Raw genomic sequence first — 13501 nt, forward strand, 5'->3', positions numbered from 1 at the left:
CTCCAACATGGACTGACATTCTGGCCTACTTTCAGCCGATGCGACTTGTCTGTCGCTGAACAGTCGCTTTTTATGTATTCAGCACCTATGTATAATGTTGTAAAAATGCTCTAGAAGCTAAAGTCGCAGAAATGTCACACATATTTGGCCTGCAACTTTCTGTGCGACAAATTCAGACAGGAAAAATCAGTATAAATCCTTAGAAAATTATCCCCCAGTGTCTCCATCTGCTGGCGGTATTGAATAAGCATTGCTGCACTGATGGGGTATGCATTAGACGAAAAAAAAGAAGAAAAAGAAGAATAATACGCCCAGAAAAGAGGCGAAAAGGAGAAAAACGTAAAAAAACGTGAAAAAAAAGTAAGAGGAAGAGAAGGGAAAAAAAGGTGGAAATGGGTTTAAAAGTGATTTCGGCGGAGAAATATATATATATATATATATATATATATATATATATACGCGCACACACACACATATATATAAACGTATTCTCCGTTGAGATATTGCAGCCGCTGCTGTGTCCAGGCCCAGGAGCCTTAGCACTGTGCTGTGATGTCACTCAATACCACTGACATCACTAGGTGTAAACAACATCTCTCCTTTGCTGTGTATGTGACTATGGAGCTGTTTGGTGATGTCGTCTATTATGGCCTTCATAGAAGCAACAGGAGATTGTTGCATCCATCTAGAACCCTCAGAACTACAGTGCTATGATGTCACTCACTTCCACAGGCCTTGCAGAGTGTAAACAACAACAACCCAGCTTTGTTGTGTATGTAACCATAGGGATTTGTGATGTCACCTAGAACCTTCACAGCAGCGACAGCTTTATGAGGAGCATCAGCACTGCTCTGCCTGAGCAGAACCATCACCGCCATAGGTTGTCAAATAACCCGGGTTTAACCCACACAGGTAAGTCCAATGGGGTGCAGGCATGTCCTCTATGCTTACAGCTTCCCGTGGGTGTTGGTTTGATACCGTTTGGGGACAGCCAAGGAGGCATCTGCAGGCAACAAAGGTAGGTGTGTGCTTGTGTGTGTGTTTCCTATGCAGATCCTAAGCCCAGTGTCACATGCAAGTAGGAGGAGTAAGAAGGGTTCCTGGCAAATCCGGGTTATGGATTGCATTTAAAAAGGCCCCGTGGGAGTGCAATGGGCCCCTGTCTTGCTGCTTAGCAATAATGGTATGGGTTTAGGTTCTGCTGTGTGTACTGGTGGTTGACTGCCCCCCAGCCCAGAGTGTGCATGGAAAATTGTCTGGTAGCCTCCCTGACAGCAAGCAGTGATAGTGCCCATGAAGGGCACCTTGTTGGGCCCGCCCCTTTCACGGTTATCGCTTCTCGGCCTTTTGGCTAAGATCAAGTGTAGTATCTGTTCTTATCAGTTTAATATCTGATACGTCCCCTATCTGGGGACCATATATTAAATGGATTTTTGAGAACGGGGGCCGATTTCGAAGCTTGCTTCCGTCGCCCTATGCATTGACCCGATATGGCAGTATCTTCGGGTACAGTGCACCACCCCCTTACAGGGTTAAAAAGAAAGATTCCTACTTTCATTGCTACCTGCTTGCTGGCTAGCCAGCTAGCCAGCCCTGTGGGCCTTGCTGCTGCTGCAGCCAAAAAACAAAAGGTGGTGCTGCTGCTGCTGCTTCTGCTTCTGCTTGTGTCTGGCCGCTGTTGGAGCGTCCAGGCACAGGACTTCTGCTGCTGCTGACTAAATGGCCTCCTTAATTGGATCATTTTAGTAGCCAGCACACCTGTGCAGGTAGGGCATGACATGATAGGCAGCTGCCTTGATAGCGGGTGGGTGCTGAATGTTCCTAATTGACAAAATAAGATTAATGCTTATGAAGAAATATAAAATCTCATCCCTTCCCCAATATCGCGCCACACCCCTACCCCTTAATTCCCTGGTTGAACTTGATGGACATATGTCTTTTTTCGACCGTACTAACTATGTAACTATGTAACATAACATGGGGGGGGGGGGGGGGGTCTCCTGGCTGTTCACACAGGTGTGTCATTGCTGTACATTGACCATGCATTGCTTCTGTGGTATTGCAAAGGCAAAGACAAATGCTTCCAGCCATCCATTGCACTAATGGATTGGTCATCAGCTGGCTGTCTATGTCCCGCATCAATATAGACCAAAGTACAGAGGGTTAGGCTATGCTATTGTGCACCTACCTGATGCATCAGAAGGTGCGAGGCCCTTGCTAAATTCTGTGCACAGACTTTGAGATCTATACTTTAGACTGTATCTAAACCTGCTCCAACATGGACTGACATTCTGGCCTACTTTCAGCCGATGCGACTTGTCTGTCGCTGAACAGTCGCTTTTTATGTATTCAGCACCTATGTATAATGTTGTAAAAATGCTCTAGAAGCTAAAGTCGCAGAAATGTCACACATATTTGGCCTGCAACTTTCTGTGCGACAAATTCAGACAGGAAAAATCAGTATAAATCCTTAGAAAATTATCCCCCAGTGTCTCCATCTGCTGGCGGTATTGAATAAGCATTGCTGCACTGATGGGGTATGCATTAGACGAAAAAAAAGAAGAATAATACGCCCAGAAAAGAGGCGAAAAGGAGAAAAACGTAAAAAAACGTGAAAAAAAAGTAAGAGGAAGAGAAGGGAAAAAAAGGTGGAAATGGGTTTAAAAGTGATTTCGGCGGAGAAATATATATATATATATATATATATATATATATATATATACGCGCACACACACACATATATATAAACGTATTCTCCGTTGAGATATTGCAGCCGCTGCTGTGTCCAGGCCCAGGAGCCTTAGCACTGTGCTGTGATGTCACTCAATACCACTGACATCACTAGGTGTAAACAACATCTCTCCTTTGCTGTGTATGTGACTATGGAGCTGTTTGGTGATGTCGTCTATTATGGCCTTCATAGAAGCAACAGGAGATTGTTGCATCCATCTAGAACCCTCAGAACTACAGTGCTATGATGTCACTCACTTCCACAGGCCTTGCAGAGTGTAAACAACAACAACCCAACTTTGTTGTGTATGTAACCATAGGGTTTTGTGATGTCACCTAGAACCTTCACAGCAGCGACAGCTTTATGAGGAGCATCAGCACTGCTCTGCCTGAGCAGAACCATCACCGCCATAGGTTGTCAAATAACCCGGGTTTAACCCACACAGGTAAGTCCAATGGGGTGCAGGCATGTCCTCTATGCTTACAGCTTCCCGTGGGTGTTGGTTTGATACCGTTTGGGGACAGCCAAGGAGGCATCTGCAGGCAACAAAGGTAGGTGTGTGCTTGTGTGTGTGTTTCCTATGCAGATCCTAAGCCCAGTGTCACATGCAAGTAGGAGGAGTAAGAAGGGTTCCTGGCAAATCCGGGTTATGGATTGCATTTAAAAAGGCCCTGTGGGAGTGCAATGGGCCCCTGTCTTGCTGCTTAGCAATAATGGTATGGGTTTAGGTTCTGCTGTGTGTACTGGTGGTTGACTGCCCCCCAGCCCAGAGTGTGCATGGAAAATTGTCTGGCAGCCTCCCTGACAGCAAGCAGTGATAGTGCCCATGAAGGGCACCTTGTTGGGCCCGCCCCTTTCACGGTTATCGCTTCTCGGCCTTTTGGCTAAGATCAAGTGTAGTATCTGTTCTTATCAGTTTAATATCTGATACGTCCCCTATCTGGGGACCATATATTAAATGGATTTTTGAGAACGGGGGCCGATTTCGAAGCTTGCTTCCGTCGCCCTATGCATTGACCCGATATGGCAGTATCTTCGGGTACAGTGCACCACCCCCTTACAGGGTTAAAAAGAAAGATTCCTACTTTCATTGCTACCTGCTTGCTGGCTAGCCAGCTAGCCAGCCCTGTGGGCCTTGCTGCTGCTGCAGCCAAAAAACAAAAGGTGGTGCTGCTGCTGCTTCTGCTTCTGCTTGTGTCTGGCCGCTGTTGGAGCGTCCAGGCACAGGACTTCTGCTGCTGCTGACTAAATGGCCTCCTTAATTGGATCATTTGAGTAGCCAGCACACCTGTGCAGGTAGGGCATGACATGATAGGCAGCTGCCTTGATAGCGGGTGGGTGCTGAATGTTCCTAATTGACAAAATAAGATTAATGCTTATGAAGAAATATAAAATCTCATCCCTTCCCCAATATCGCGCCACACCCCTACCCCTTAATTCCCTGGTTGAACTTGATGGACATATGTCTTTTTTCGACCGTACTAACTATGTAACTATGTAACATAACATGGGGGGGGGGGTCTCCTGGCTGTTCACACAGGTGTGTCATTGCTGTACATTGACCATGCATTGCTTCTGTGGTATTGCAAAGGCAAAGACAAATGCTTCCAGCCATCCATTGCACTAATGGATTGGTCATCAGCTGGCTGTCTATGTCCCGCATCAATATAGACCAAAGTACAGAGGGTTAGGCTATGCTATTGTGCACCTACCTGATGCATCAGAAGGTGCGAGGCCCTTGCTAAATTCTGTGCACAGACTTTGAGATCTATACTTTAGACTGTATCTAAACCTGCTCCAACATGGACTGACATTCTGGCCTACTTTCAGCCGATGCGACTTGTCTGTCGCTGAACAGTCGCTTTTTATGTATTCAGCACCTATGTATAATGTTGTAAAACTGCTCTAGAAGCTAAAGTCGCAGAAATGTCACACATATTTGGCCTGCAACTTTCTGTGCGACAAATTCAGACAGGAAAAATCAGTATAAATCCTTAGAAAATTATCCCCCAGTGTCTCCATCTGCTGGCGGTATTGAATAAGCATTGCTGCACTGATGGGGTATGCATTAGACGAAAAAAAAGAAGAAAAAGAAGAATAATACGCCCAGAAAAGAGGCGAAAAGGAGAAAAACGTAAAAAAACGTGAAAAAAAAAGTAAGAGGAAGAGAAGGGAAAAAAAGGTGGAAATGGGTTTAAAAGTGATTTCGGCGGAGAAATATATATATATATATATATATATATATATATACACGCACACACACACATATATATAAACGTATTCTCCGTTGAGATATTGCAGCCGCTGCTGTGTCCAGGCCCAGGAGCCTTAGCACTGTGCTGTGATGTCACTCAATACCACTGACATCACTAGGTGTAAACAACATCTCTCCTTTGCTGTGTATGTGACTATGGAGCTGTTTGGTGATGTCGTCTATTATGGCCTTCATAGAAGCAACAGGAGATTGTTGCATCCATCTAGAACCCTCAGAACTACAGTGCTATGATGTCACTCACTTCCACAGGCCTTGCAGAGTGTAAACAACAACAACCCAGCTTTGTTGTGTATGTAACCATAGGGATTTGTGATGTCACCTAGAACCTTCACAGCAGCGACAGCTTTATGAGGAGCATCAGCACTGCTCTGCCTGAGCAGAACCATCACCGCCATAGGTTGTCAAATAACCCGGGTTTAACCCACACAGGTAAGTCCAATGGGGTGCAGGCATGTCCTCTATGCTTACAGCTTCCCGTGGGTGTTGGTTTGATACCGTTTGGGGACAGCCAAGGAGGCATCTGCAGGCAACAAAGGTAGGTGTGTGCTTGTGTGTGTGTTTCCTATGCAGATCCTAAGCCCAGTGTCACATGCAAGTAGGAGGAGTAAGAAGGGTTCCTGGCAAATCCGGGTTATGGATTGCATTTAAAAAGGCCCCGTGGGAGTGCAATGGGCCCCTGTCTTGCTGCTTAGCAATAATGGTATGGGTTTAGGTTCTGCTGTGTGTACTGGTGGTTGACTGCCCCCCAGCCCAGAGTGTGCATGGAAAATTGTCTGGTAGCCTCCCTGACAGCAAGCAGTGATAGTGCCCATGAAGGGCACCTTGTTGGGCCCGCCCCTTTCACGGTTATCGCTTCTCGGCCTTTTGGCTAAGATCAAGTGTAGTATCTGTTCTTATCAGTTTAATATCTGATACGTCCCCTATCTGGGGACCATATATTAAATGGATTTTTGAGAACGGGGGCCGATTTCGAAGCTTGCTTCCGTCGCCCTATGCATTGACCCGATATGGCAGTATCTTCGGGTACAGTGCACCACCCCCTTACAGGGTTAAAAAGAAAGATTCCTACTTTCATTGCTACCTGCTTGCTGGCTAGCCAGCTAGCCAGCCCTGTGGGCCTTGCTGCTGCTGCAGCCAAAAAACAAAAGGTGGTGCTGCTGCTGCTTCTGCTTCTGCTTGTGTCTGGCCGCTGTTGGAGCATCCAGGCACAGGACTTCTGCTGCTGCTGACTAAATGGCCTCCTTAATTGGATCATTTGAGTAGCCAGCACACCTGTGCAGGTAGGGCATGACATGATAGGCAGCTGCCTTGATAGCGGGTGGGTGCTGAATGTTCCTAATTGACAAAATAAGATTAATGCTTATGAAGAAATATAAAATCTCATCCCTTCCCCAATATCGCGCCACACCCCTACCCCTTAATTCCCTGGTTGAACTTGATGGACATATGTCTTTTTTCGACCGTACTAACTATGTAACTATGTAACATAACATGGGGGGGGGGGGGGGGGTCTCCTGGCTGTTCACACAGGTGTGTCATTGCTGTACATTGACCATGCATTGCTTCTGTGGTATTGCAAAGGCAAAGACAAATGCTTCCAGCCATCCATTGCACTAATGGATTGGTCATCAGCTGGCTGTCTATGTCCCGCATCAATATAGACCAAAGTACAGAGGGTTAGGCTATGCTATTGTGCACCTACCTGATGCATCAGAAGGTGCGAGGCCCTTGCTAAATTCTGTGCACAGACTTTGAGATCTATACTTTAGACTGTATCTAAACCTGCTCCAACATGGACTGACATTCTGGCCTACTTTCAGCCGATGCGACTTGTCTGTCGCTGAACAGTCGCTTTTTATGTATTCAGCACCTATGTATAATGTTGTAAAAATGCTCTAGAAGCTAAAGTCGCAGAAATGTCACACATATTTGGCCTGCAACTTTCTGTGCGACAAATTCAGACAGGAAAAATCAGTATAAATCCTTAGAAAATTATCCCCCAGTGTCTCCATCTGCTGGCGGTATTGAATAAGCATTGCTGCACTGATGGGGTATGCATTAGACGAAAAAAAAGAAGAATAATACGCCCAGAAAAGAGGCGAAAAGGAGAAAAACGTAAAAAAACGTGAAAAAAAAGTAAGAGGAAGAGAAGGGAAAAAAAGGTGGAAATGGGTTTAAAAGTGATTTCGGCGGAGAAATATATATATATATATATATATATATATATATATATATATATACGCGCACACACACACATATATATAAACGTATTCTCCGTTGAGATATTGCAGCCGCTGCTGTGTCCAGGCCCAGGAGCCTTAGCACTGTGCTGTGATGTCACTCAATACCACTGACATCACTAGGTGTAAACAACATCTCTCCTTTGCTGTGTATGTGACTATGGAGCTGTTTGGTGATGTCGTCTATTATGGCCTTCATAGAAGCAACAGGAGATTGTTGCATCCATCTAGAACCCTCAGAACTACAGTGCTATGATGTCACTCACTTCCACAGGCCTTGCAGAGTGTAAACAACAACAACCCAGCTTTGTTGTGTATGTAACCATAGGGATTTGTGATGTCACCTAGAACCTTCACAGCAGCGACAGCTTTATGAGGAGCATCAGCACTGCTCTGCCTGAGCAGAACCATCACCGCCATAGGTTGTCAAATAACCCGGGTTTAACCCACACAGGTAAGTCCAATGGGGTGCAGGCATGTCCTCTATGCTTACAGCTTCCCGTGGGTGTTGGTTTGATACCGTTTGGGGACAGCCAAGGAGGCATCTGCAGGCAACAAAGGTAGGTGTGTGCTTGTGTGTGTGTTTCCTATGCAGATCCTAAGCCCAGTGTCACATGCAAGTAGGAGGAGTAAGAAGGGTTCCTGGCAAATCCGGGTTATGGATTGCATTTAAAAAGGCCCCGTGGGAGTGCAATGGGCCCCTGTCTTGCTGCTTAGCAATAATGGTATGGGTTTAGGTTCTGCTGTGTGTACTGGTGGTTGACTGCCCCCCAGCCCAGAGTGTGCATGGAAAATTGTCTGGCAGCCTCCCTGACAGCAAGCAGTGATAGTGCCCATGAAGGGCACCTTGTTGGGCCCGCCCCTTTCACGGTTATCGCTTCTCGGCCTTTTGGCTAAGATCAAGTGTAGTATCTGTTCTTATCAGTTTAATATCTGATACGTCCCCTATCTGGGGACCATATATTAAATGGATTTTTGAGAACGGGGGCCGATTTCGAAGCTTGCTTCCGTCGCCCTATGCATTGACCCGATATGGCAGTATCTTCGGGTACAGTGCACCACCCCCTTACAGGGTTAAAAAGAAAGATTCCTACTTTCATTGCTACCTGCTTGCTGGCTAGCCAGCTAGCCAGCCCTGTGGGCCTTGCTGCTGCTGCAGCCAAAAAACAAAAGGTGGTGCTGCTGCTGCTTCTGCTTCTGCTTGTGTCTGGCCGCTGTTGGAGCGTCCAGGCACAGGACTTCTGCTGCTGCTGACTAAATGGCCTCCTTAATTGGATCATTTGAGTAGCCAGCACACCTGTGCAGGTAGGGCATGACATGATAGGCAGCTGCCTTGATAGCGGGTGGGTGCTGAATGTTCCTAATTGACAAAATAAGATTAATGCTTATGAAGAAATATAAAATCTCATCCCTTCCCCAATATCGCGCCACACCCCTACCCCTTAATTCCCTGGTTGAACTTGATGGACATATGTCTTTTTTCGACCGTACTAACTATGTAACTATGTAACATAACATGGGGGGGGGGGGGGTCTCCTGGCTGTTCACACAGGTGTGTCATTGCTGTACATTGACCATGCATTGCTTCTGTGGTATTGCAAAGGCAAAGACAAATGCTTCCAGCCATCCATTGCACTAATGGATTGGTCATCAGCTGGCTGTCTATGTCCCGCATCAATATAGACCAAAGTACAGAGGGTTAGGCTATGCTATTGTGCACCTACCTGATGCATCAGAAGGTGCGAGGCCCTTGCTAAATTCTGTGCACAGACTTTGAGATCTATACTTTAGACTGTATCTAAACCTGCTCCAACATGGACTGACATTCTGGCCTACTTTCAGCCGATGCGACTTGTCTGTCGCTGAACAGTCGCTTTTTATGTATTCAGCACCTATGTATAATGTTGTAAAAATGCTCTAGAAGCTAAAGTCGCAGAAATGTCACACATATTTGGCCTGCAACTTTCTGTGCGACAAATTCAGACAGGAAAAATCAGTATAAATCCTTAGAAAATTATCCCCCAGTGTCTCCATCTGCTGGCGGTATTGAATAAGCATTGCTGCACTGATGGGGTATGCATTAGACGAAAAAAAAGAAGAAAAAGAAGAATAATACGCCCAGAAAAGAGGCGAAAAGGAGAAAAACGTAAAAAAACGTGAAAAAAAAGTAAGAGGAAGAGAAGGGAAAAAAAGGTGGAAATGGGTTTAAAAGTGATTTCGGCGGAGAAATATATATATATATATATATATATATATATATATATATATATATACGCGCACACACACACATATATATAAACGTATTCTCCGTTGAGATATTGCAGCCGCTGCTGTGTCCAGGCCCAGGAGCCTTAGCACTGTGCTGTGATGTCACTCAATACCACTGACATCACTAGGTGTAAACAACATCTCTCCTTTGCTGTGTATGTGACTATGGAGCTGTTTGGTGATGTCGTCTATTATGGCCTTCATAGAAGCAACAGGAGATTGTTGCATCCATCTAGAACCCTCAGAACTACAGTGCTATGATGTCACTCACTTCCACAGGCCTTGCAGAGTGTAAACAACAACAACCCAGCTTTGTTGTGTATGTAACCATAGGGATTTGTGATGTCACCTAGAACCTTCACAGCAGCGACAGCTTTATGAGGAGCATCAGCACTGCTCTGCCTGAGCAGAACCATCACCGCCATAGGTTGTCAAATAACCCGGGTTTAACCCACACAGGTAAGTCCAATGGGGTGCAGGCATGTCCTCTATGCTTACAGCTTCCCGTGGGTGTTGGTTTGATACCGTTTGGGGACAGCCAAGGAGGCATCTGCAGGCAACAAAGGTAGGTGTGTGCTTGTGTGTGTGTTTCCTATGCAGATCCTAAGCCCAGTGTCACATGCAAGTAGGAGGAGTAAGAAGGGTTCCTGGCAAATCCGGGTTATGGATTGCATTTAAAAAGGCCCCGTGGGAGTGCAATGGGCCCCTGTCTTGCTGCTTAGCAATAATGGTATGGGTTTAGGTTCTGCTGTGTGTACTGGTGGTTGACTGCCCCCCAGCCCAGAGTGTGCATGGAAAATTGTCTGGTAGCCTCCCTGACAGCAAGCAGTGATAGTGCCCATGAAGGGCACCTTGTTGGGCCCGCCCCTTTCACGGTTATCGCTTCTCGGCCTTTTGGCTAAGATCAAGTGTAGTATCTGTTCTTATCAGTTTAATATCTGATACGTCCCCTATCTGGGGACCATATATTAAATGGATTTTTGAGAACGGGGGCCGATTTCGAAGCTTGCTTCCGTCGCCCTATGCATTGACCCGATATGGCAGTATCTTCGGGTACAGTGCACCACCCCCTTACAGGGTTAAAAAGAAAGATTCCTACTTTCATTGCTACCTGCTTGCTGGCTAGCCAGCTAGCAAGCCCTGTGGGCCTTGCTGCTGCTGCAGCCAAAAAACAAAAGGTGGTGCTGCTGCTGCTTCTGCTTCTGCTTGTGTCTGGCCGCTGTTGGAGCGTCCAGGCACAGGACTTCTGCTGCTGCTGACTAAATGGCCTCCTTAATTGGATCATTTTAGTAGCCAGCACACCTGTGCAGGTAGGGCATGACATGATAGGCAGCTGCCTTGATAGCGGGTGGGTGCTGAATGTTCCTAATTGACAAAATAAGATTAATGCTTATGAAGAAATATAAAATCTCATCCCTTCCCCAATATCGCGCCACACCCCTACCCCTTAATTCCCTGGTTGAACTTGATGGACATATGTCTTTTTTCGACCGTACTAACTATGTAACTATGTAACATAACATGGGGGGGGGGGGGGGGTCTCCTGGCTGTTCACACAGGTGTGTCATTGCTGTACATTGACCATGCATTGCTTCTGTGGTATTGCAAAGGCAAAGACAAATGCTTCCAGCCATCCATTGCACTAATGGATTGGTCATCAGCTGGCTGTCTATGTCCCGCATCAATATAGACCAAAGTACAGAGGGTTAGGCTATGCTATTGTGCACCTACCTGATGCATCAGAAGGTGCGAGGCCCTTGCTAAATTCTGTGCACAGACTTTGAGATCTATACTTTAGACTGTATCTAAACCTGCTCCAACATGGACTGACATTCTGGCCTACTTTCAGCCGATGCGACTTGTCTGTCGCTGAACAGTCGCTTTTTATGTATTCAGCACCTATGTATAATGTTGTAAAAATGCTCTAGAAGCTAAAGTCGCAGAAATGTCACACATATTTGGCCTGCAACTTTCTGTGCGACAAATTCAGACAGGAAAAATCAGTATAAATCCTTAGAAAATTATCCCCCAGTGTCTCCATCTGCTGGCGGTATTGAATAAGTATTGCTGCACTGATGGGGTATGCATTAGACGAAAAAAAAGAAGAAAAAGAAGAATAATACGCCCAGAAAAGAGGCGAAAAGGAGAAAAACGTAAAAAAACGTGAAAAAAAAGTAAGAGGAAGAGAAGGGAAAAAAAGGTGGAAATGGGTTTAAAAGTGATTTCGGCGGAGAAATATATATATATATATATATATATATATATATATATATATATATATACGCGCACACACACACATATATATAAACGTATTCTCCGTTGAGATATTGCAGCCGCTGCTGTGTCCAGGCCCAGGAGCCTTAGCACTGTGCTGTGATGTCACTCAATACCACTGACATCACTAGGTGTAAACAACATCTCTCCTTTGCTGTGTATGTGACTATGGAGCTGTTTGGTGATGTCGTCTATTATGGCCTTCATAGAAGCAACAGGAGATTGTTGCATCCATCTAGAACCCTCAGAACTACAGTGCTATGATGTCACTCACTTCCACAGGCCTTGCAGAGTGTAAACAACAACAACCCAGCTTTGTTGTGTATGTAACCATAGGGATTTGTGATGTCACCTAGAACCTTCACAGCAGCGACAGCTTTATGAGGAGCATCAGCACTGCTCTGCCTGAGCAGAACCATCACCGCCATAGGTTGTCAAATAACCCGGGTTTAACCCACACAGGTAAGTCCAATGGGGTGCAGGCATGTCCTCTATGCTTACAGCTTCCCGTGGGTGTTGGTTTGATACCGTTTGGGGACAGCCAAGGAGGCATCTGCAGGCAACAAAGGTAGGTGTGTGCTTGTGTGTGTGTTTCCTATGCAGATCCTAAGCCCAGTGTCACATGCAAGTAGGAGGAGTAAGAAGGGTTCCTGGCAAATCCGGGTTATGGATTGCATTTAAAAAGGCCCCGTGGGAGTGCAATGGGCCCCTGTCTTGCTGCTTAGCAATAATGGTATGGGTTTAGGTTCTGCTGTGTGTACTGGTGGTTGACTGCCCCCCAGCCCAGAGTGTGCATGGAAAATTGTCTGGCAGCCTCCCTGACAGCAAGCAGTGATAGTGCCCATGAAGGGCACCTTGTTGGGCCCGCCCCTTTCACGGTTATCGCTTCTCGGCCTTTTGGCTAAGATCAAGTGTAGTATCTGTTCTTATCAGTTTAATATCTGATACGTCCCCTATCTGGGGACCATATATTAAATGGATTTTTGAGAATGGGGGCCGATTTCGAAGCTTGCTTCCGTCGCCCTATGCATTGACCCGATATGGCAGTATCTTCGGGTACAGTGCACCACCCCCTTACAGGGTTAAAAAGAAAGATTCCTACTTTCATTGCTACCTGCTTGCTGGCTAGCCAGCTAGCCAGCCCTGTGGGCCTTGCTGCTGCTGCAGCCAAAAAACAAAAGGTGGTGCTGCTGCTGCTTCTGCTTCTGCTTGTGTCTGGCCGCTGTTGGAGCGTCCAGGCACAGGACTTCTGCTGCTGCTGACTAAATGGCCTCCTTAATTGGATCATTTTAGTAGCCAGCACACCTGTGCAGGTAGGGCATGACATGATAGGCAGCTGCCTTGATAGCGGGTGGGTGCTGAATGTTCCTAATTGACAAAATAAGATTAATGCTTATGAAGAAATATAAAATCTCATCCCTTCCCCAATATCGCGCCACACCCCTACCCCTTAATTCCCTGGTTGAACTTGATGGACATATGTCTTTTTTCGACCGTACTAACTATGTAACTATGTAACATAACATGGGGGGGGGGGGGGGGTCTCCTGGCTGTTCACACAGGTGTGTCATTGCTGTACATTGACCATGCATTGCTTCTGTGGTATTGCAAAGGCAAAGACAAATGCTTCCAGCCATCCATTGCACTAATGGATTGGTCATCAGCTGGCTGTCTATGTCCCGCATCAATATAGACCAAAGTACAGAGGGTTAG

The 13501-nt window shown here is 46.1% G+C and overlaps 6 non-coding genes across 6 annotated transcripts; all 6 read left to right on the forward strand.

The window, feature by feature from the left end:
• The first annotated feature begins 1331 nt into the window (after positions 1–1331).
• LOC130320746 (U2 spliceosomal RNA) lies at positions 1332–1522 on the forward strand. Its single transcript, XR_008866598.1, has one exon. It is a non-coding gene; the product is annotated as a U2 spliceosomal RNA (small nuclear RNA).
• Positions 1523–3595: 2073 nt separating this feature from the next.
• Positions 3596–3786, forward strand: LOC130320747 (U2 spliceosomal RNA). The gene has a single exon (XR_008866599.1). It is a non-coding gene; the product is annotated as a U2 spliceosomal RNA (small nuclear RNA).
• Positions 3787–5854: 2068 nt separating this feature from the next.
• On the forward strand, positions 5855–6045 carry LOC130320749 (U2 spliceosomal RNA). Its single transcript, XR_008866600.1, has one exon. It is a non-coding gene; the product is annotated as a U2 spliceosomal RNA (small nuclear RNA).
• A 2074-nt stretch (positions 6046–8119) lies between these two features.
• On the forward strand, positions 8120–8310 carry LOC130320751 (U2 spliceosomal RNA). The gene has a single exon (XR_008866602.1). It is a non-coding gene; the product is annotated as a U2 spliceosomal RNA (small nuclear RNA).
• Positions 8311–10392: 2082 nt separating this feature from the next.
• Positions 10393–10583, forward strand: LOC130320752 (U2 spliceosomal RNA). Its single transcript, XR_008866603.1, has one exon. It is a non-coding gene; the product is annotated as a U2 spliceosomal RNA (small nuclear RNA).
• Positions 10584–12669: 2086 nt separating this feature from the next.
• On the forward strand, positions 12670–12860 carry LOC130320712 (U2 spliceosomal RNA). The gene has a single exon (XR_008866568.1). It is a non-coding gene; the product is annotated as a U2 spliceosomal RNA (small nuclear RNA).
• Positions 12861–13501: the final 641 nt, after the last annotated feature.

This window comes from Hyla sarda, unplaced genomic scaffold (assembly GCF_029499605.1).
Source record: "Hyla sarda isolate aHylSar1 unplaced genomic scaffold, aHylSar1.hap1 scaffold_222, whole genome shotgun sequence".
NCBI classification, from domain to species: domain Eukaryota; kingdom Metazoa; phylum Chordata; class Amphibia; order Anura; family Hylidae; genus Hyla; species Hyla sarda.